Source organism: Molossus molossus, unplaced genomic scaffold, assembly GCF_014108415.1.
Source record: "Molossus molossus isolate mMolMol1 unplaced genomic scaffold, mMolMol1.p scaffold_m16_p_12, whole genome shotgun sequence".
Classification (NCBI taxonomy): domain Eukaryota; kingdom Metazoa; phylum Chordata; class Mammalia; order Chiroptera; family Molossidae; genus Molossus; species Molossus molossus.
Window position 1 is genome coordinate 77,835,741 of NW_023425347.1, and position 6,523 is coordinate 77,842,263.

Below are 6,523 nucleotides of genomic sequence, written 5' to 3' on the forward strand. Positions count from 1 at the left end.
AGGATTAAAGAAAAGACATTATCCCTCTCATCTCCAAAGCCAGACATTACAGCAGGCTTCTCATTTGAAGTTGACATAATCAGAAAGCTTTCTTCTTAAGTTAATTTATTGCTTAGAAACTCATGCTCATCTAAGCTATTTGCAGCTTCTTTATTTCCTACCTTTTCTCCACCCTGTTTGGTTTATCTACAAGTCATTGTCAAAATCAAGTCATCTGTAAAGCAGCGCTTTGCTTCTGGGCCTTTCCCAAATCCTCTTTGGTAGTCTACATTTCTGCAGAGGTATGGGACAGAATCCAGATTTTCCCCATCAAGCCCTTTCCTAGTTATCTTGTTCTCTTATTCGAACATTAACCAAAGTCAGCTCATTAAGTGCAGCTGGTGATGTAACTTTCAAATACTTTTATTGTATCCTGGTGATAAGTGAAAGAGTAATCGATTCCGATAACTGAAAATTTTCAAAAATTGTATTATGCCCGGCTGGTGTGGCTCAGTGGTTGAGTGTTGACCCATGCACCATGAGGTCACCAGTTCAATTACAGACAGGGCACATGCCCAGCTTGTGGGCCAAATCCCCAGTGGGGGACGTGCAGGAGGCGGCCAATCGATGTTCTCTCTCATCAAAGTTTCTATCTCTCTCTCTCCCTAAAATCAATAAAGAAAAAAAATTTTTTTTCTTTTTCTTTTTTTTTTTTTTGGTATGTGCCCCTAGCAGGAACCAAACCCAGGAGTCTCTGGTCCACGGGCTGTTGCTCCAACTGCTGAGCAAAACCGGCCAGGGCAAAATATTTTTTAATTGTATTATTGTATTGAGCATGTCATTATACAATATAGCTTCATTTCAAAAGGCTTAGAACTTACATATTTCAGGTTATCATTTGATACGGTGTTTTTTGTTTGTTTTTTAATCCTCACCTGAGAACATTTTTCCATTTTAGTTCAGATAGAGTGGGAGGGAGAGAGAGAGAGAGGGAGACAGAGAGAGAGAGAGAGAGAGAGAGAGAGAGAAATCAATGTGAAAGGGACACATCGAGTAGCTGCCTTGCACACGACCCCAACCAGGGCCAGGGACGAACTGCAACCAAGGTATGTGCCCTTGATCGGGAATTATACCTGAGACCCTTCATTGTATGGGCCAAAGCTCTAACCACTGAATTGCACTGGCCAGGGCAAATGATTGATATATTTTCCATTGATTTTTAGGTAGAGTGGGAGGGAGGGAGGGAGTGAAGGGGGGAGAGAGAGAAACATTGATGTGAAAGAGGCACATTGGTTGCCTCCCACATGACCCTGACTGGGGCTGGGGATCAAACCTGCAACCCAGGCAGGAACCCTTGACTGAGAATTCAACCTGCGACCCTCTCGTCCATGGGCCAACACTCTAATGGCTGAGCCAAACCTGCCAGGGCTGGTTATATATAAATTTTTTTTTTTATCCTCACCCGAGGACATTTTTTGATATTTTGTTCAGATAGAGTGAAAGGGAGAGAGAGAGAGAAACATCAACGTGAAAGGAACACATCGAGTGGCTGCCACCCACACGACCCAACTAGGGCAGGGGACAAACTGCAACCGAGGTACGTGCCCTTAGCAGGAACCGAACCCGGGTCTCTCCAGACCGCAGGCCAAGGCTCTAACCGCTGAGCCAAACCAGCCAGGGCTGGTTACATTTTTTAACGTCTTTCTCCTTGGGTACATTAGTGGATATGAAGAATGTAATGATATGACATTAATCAAAGCTTATAGGTGACACACTCAACATGCCAGCAATGCTTACTTGTGAGCCCACAATGTTCCTGGGTATGTGAGTTTATATCAACTGAAAAGGATACTTGATTTAAATTAAAGCTTTGGAATTGAAAGCTTCATTCAGTCTCTTGGGTGAAGTTTCTTGTATCTATATCAAATGAAAAACAATTTTAAGACAGTTGATTTGTTCACATGTACTCTAAAGTTAAAGTGAGTTAATTCACTAAAACAACAGTTGTATAAGCTTACTATGCTAGCATTTGGCTTACAACTGACAGTTCGAAGCAGGGAGCAGTATTATGGAGGTGGGCTGCACTGTAGGCAAGAGATAGCATTTAAGAGAAGTCTTAGAGACTAAGTGGATTTTGAACCAGTATTACAGGAGGGTGTTTTTTTTTTGTTTTTTTTAATCCTCACCCAAGGACATTTTTGCATTTTTTGTTCAGACAGAGCGGGAGGGAGAGAGAGGAAGAGAGAGAGAGAGAAACATCGATGTGAAGGGACACATCGAGTGGCTGCCACCCGCACGACCAACCAGGGCCGGGGACAAACTGCAACCGAGGTACGTGCCCTTAGCGGGACCCGAACCCAGGTCTCCAGGAGGGTGTTGTTTCAGACTGAGCAGTCCAGGGGAGAGCAGGACTAGAATGGAGGATATGGAAAGGACCTTATAAAATTAAGCTGTTTAGCTGAAGGCTCATAGCAAATTAGTGGTAGAGCTAGGAACCTCAGTCCAGTTCATTGGTCTTTCCTCTGGAGTGTCACTTTCCACCTCCCTAGCAGAGCTTAGTGGAGAGACTTGAGAAAAATAGGTTGTCCTATTCATAGGGGGTTCAAGGAAATCACAGTGGGTGAGATTTTCAGGGGTAGAGAGTGGTTCAGGCAAATCCTCCAAGTCACAGCCAGAGCTCCTTGGAAATCATTGATTCATAGAAATACACAAATATTCAATAATTTGGTGCCTAAAAAGTGGTATGGACCGAGACCTCAATAATAAAACCGGCTAATATGTAGGAGCACTTTCTACATGAGCACAGTTCTAAGCATTTTACATGTACACTAATGCATACTTTAACTCATTCCTCATAATCCTATGAGGCAGGCTTCTTTCCTTGTTCCACTTCTTTCATTACAGATGGGAGAACTGGGGAACAGAGGTTGCGATCACAGTGGTTGGTAGGACTGGGATTCAAACTCAGTCCCTCTGGTTTCAGATGCCACATACTTAACCACTGTGATAAACTGCCTCTGACTATGAGATGTACAAGGTCTGGCCCTCGAAGAGCAATGTAACCAGGAGTTACAGACAGTGCTAGATAGAAGCATTGGGGATTATGGAAGGTCAGAGAAATAACATTCAACAAAGCCTTGTAGTAAGGGAAGAACGAGCAGAACTCAGAAGAGGCCAGTGGGGATGAAAAAAAGCTAGTACTCAGAAATGCCTGAGGTGGTAAATTAATGAGGCTTTGGAAGCACTTCCAAGTTTAATTATGGAGAAAGGTGAGGGAGACTTCTGGATTCTGATAATGAGAGACTAAGTTATTTTTCTGAAACCTGCTTAAAACAGCCAAAACTTCTAGATAAAATATAAGCAAAAAAAAAAAAAAATCTTAAATCATCCAAGAATTGACAAATTAGTAAAGTTATCTGACCAAAAGTGAAGATAAACAAGAATCCAGAGAGAAATGGAACATAGATGCCTGGAAACCACATTTGGTCTAGTGGCAACCCCTATTTGATTCTCGTAAATCAGACCTTATCCTAGGTTGCCTGACATAGAAGTCAAGACCCAAAGCCCACATACAGTGGATAGTATAGTAGATGTTGCCTAGAAAAAGCTGTTATGCCAAAGGGCTATAATTTGCAGGATAAAAGCGGATCAGCGCCTGGCTGGTGTGGCTCAGTGGTTGAGCATCGACCCATGCACCAAGAGGTCACTGGTTCAATTCCTGGTCAGGGCACATGCCCAGGTTGTGGGCCTGATTCCCAGTGGGGGGCATGCAGGAGGCGGCCAATTGATGTTTCTATCTCTCTCTCTCCCTTTCTCTCTCTAACATCAATAAAGAAAAAGAAAAAAAGAAATATGTGAAATTTCTCTTTGCAGGGACTTTTAACTTCTATCCAATTGTTTCCAAATTTCCCTCCAAACAATATAATTACTATTTTTAAAAAATATTTTTATTGATTTTTAGAGAGAGAAAGGGAGAGGGAGAAAGAGAAACTGATATGAAAGGGGAACATTGATCAGTCGGCTCCAGGACCAATTAATTATTTAGGGTACTCAATAAAAGGCACTGTAGTTGTGAAAACCAAAAGAAATAACATAACAGAAACTGATTCTCAAAGAGCTTCAGATACTTGAATTACAAGATAAGTATGAAATGTTCACGGTTACTATTTTCTAAGAAGTAAATGATAAGCTTGAAAATACCCACAAGGAACAAGAAATGGCAACAAGTGAAATGGGAGTTATTTAAGAGACCAACTAGAACTTTTAGAAGTGAAAAATATAGTAAATGTATAAAAATCCATCAATGGATGGCTTCAACAGACGTTTGAGGAAGAATTAATGAATTGCAAGACAGGACAAAAGAAATTATCTGTGTACATAAATTTAACAATTTAGATGAAGTGGACCTATTCTTCAAAAACCATTCACCTGATAAGAAATAGATCATCTGAATAGTCCTATAAATATTAAAGAAATTGAACTTGTGATTAAAAAGAAATATCTAGACCCAGGTGGTCATGGTTTCACTGAAGAATTCTACCAAACATTTCAAGAATTAGCACCATTCTCTACCACCTCTGCTAGAAGTTAGAAAAGCAAGGAACACCTCCCAGCTCATTTTATAAGGCCATTATTATTTCGATAACAAAGTCAGATAAGAAAGTACAAAAATAAGCTTACAGACCAACATCCATGAATTTAGCCACCAAAATCCTCAATAAAATATTAACAAATTGAAACTAGCAATATACAAAAAGAATTATACCACACAGCCAAGTGGAGTTTATTTCAGATATACAAAGCTGGTTCAACACTTGGAAATGAATCTATGTGGTCCACTATACCAACAGGCTAGAGAAGAAAAATCACAATCACGTCAATTAATGCAGGAAAAGCATCTGACAAAACACCCATTTCATGATAAAAACTGCCAGTAAACCAGGAACAGAAGGGAACTTCCTCAACTTGATAAATAGCATCTACAAAAACCTTACAGCTAACATCATACTTCATTGTGAAAGATAATACTTTTCTCCTAACAGGGAACAAGTCAAGGTTGTCTGCTCTGACCACTCTTATTCAACATAGCACTGGAAGTCCTAGCCAGGACAGTATGCAGAAAAGGAAATAAAAAGCATACAGATTGGAAAGGAAAATATAAAACTCCCTATTTGAAGAGGAAATTATTGTCTATGTAAAAAACCCCAAGGAATCTAAAAATAAATAAACAAACCCTCCTAGAATTATTAGGAGAGTTCAGCAAGATCCCAGTTTACAAAAGCAACACACAAAAGAAATCATGCAGAATGCAGCAGAGAGAAACAAACAGATTTAAAAGAAAGCGGGTAAACAATATAAAGGATTATTTTATTTAATCAAAGTTCCAGAAGGAGAGAGAAAGTGAGGCAGAGGTATATCTGAAGAAAGCTGAGAATTTCCCAGAACTGGTGAATTTCCAGATTGTAGAAACCTAAAGACTTCCAAGCAAGGGAAAGGAAGAAAGGATAAAAGAAGGAGGGAAGGAAACAGGTTAGTAAGCCAGGACAAGCAGAATAGGGGCAAACAGACAGATAAATGGCTAAGTAGTTTACAACCACCTAGTCAACTGCAAAATATTCTGTAACCAAGGACATTTAAGAATAAATGGTTTAGCACTGGCCGGTTTGGCTCAGCGGTTAGAGCGTTGACCTTTGGTCCAGAGAGACCTGGGTTTGGTTCCCGCTAAGGGCGCGTACCTCCGTTGCAGTTTGTCCCTGGCCCTGGTTGAGTTGTGCGGGTGGCAGCCACTTGATGTGTCCCTTTCCACATCTGTTTCTCTCTCTCTCTCCCTCCCACTATATCTGAACAAAAAATTGAAAAATGTCCTTGGTGAGGATAAAAAAAAAAAAAAAAGAATAAATGGTTTATACTTCTCCCCAATCAGAGGATAATCCAACTAGTGCGGGTTGTCAACAACATCAAAGGACAGATGAAGGGAATAAATCTCATTTGGCCTATCAGCATAAAACCAATGAATATTCTACTTAGCCCCTCCCCTAGGACCTCTCCTAAACTCTCAGTCTTCCTCAAAAATGAAAGTCCCAGCATCGGCTCTCCCTTACCAGGAGCAGTGGAGCTTTCCCCTTCCCCTTTTTCTTCCCCCACCGGGGAGTGTCTCCTAAACTCTAAGGGACCACACGAGGCTTGCAAACTGGGGAGCAATAGGCAGCAGCAGTTCATCCCGGGCTAACCCTGTCCCCAAGGTCTCCTTTTCTCTGACTTCTTAGTGAGCCAAAGCAGCCCAGCCTAGGCTCCCTTCCCCACCTTGTCTCTCCTGTTGCTTCTTCTATCTTAGGCCTTTCCTTGTTTCACTGTACAGCTTTAATAAATGTACCCTAAAAATCACCTGAACCGCCCTGGCCTGTTTTGCTCAGCGGTTAGAGCATCCACCTGCGGTCCGGAGAGACCCGGGTTCGGTTCCTGCTAAGGGCATGTACCTCGGTTGCAGTTTGTCCCCGGCCCTGGTTGGTCGTGCGGGTGGCAGCCACTCGATGTGTCCCTTTCA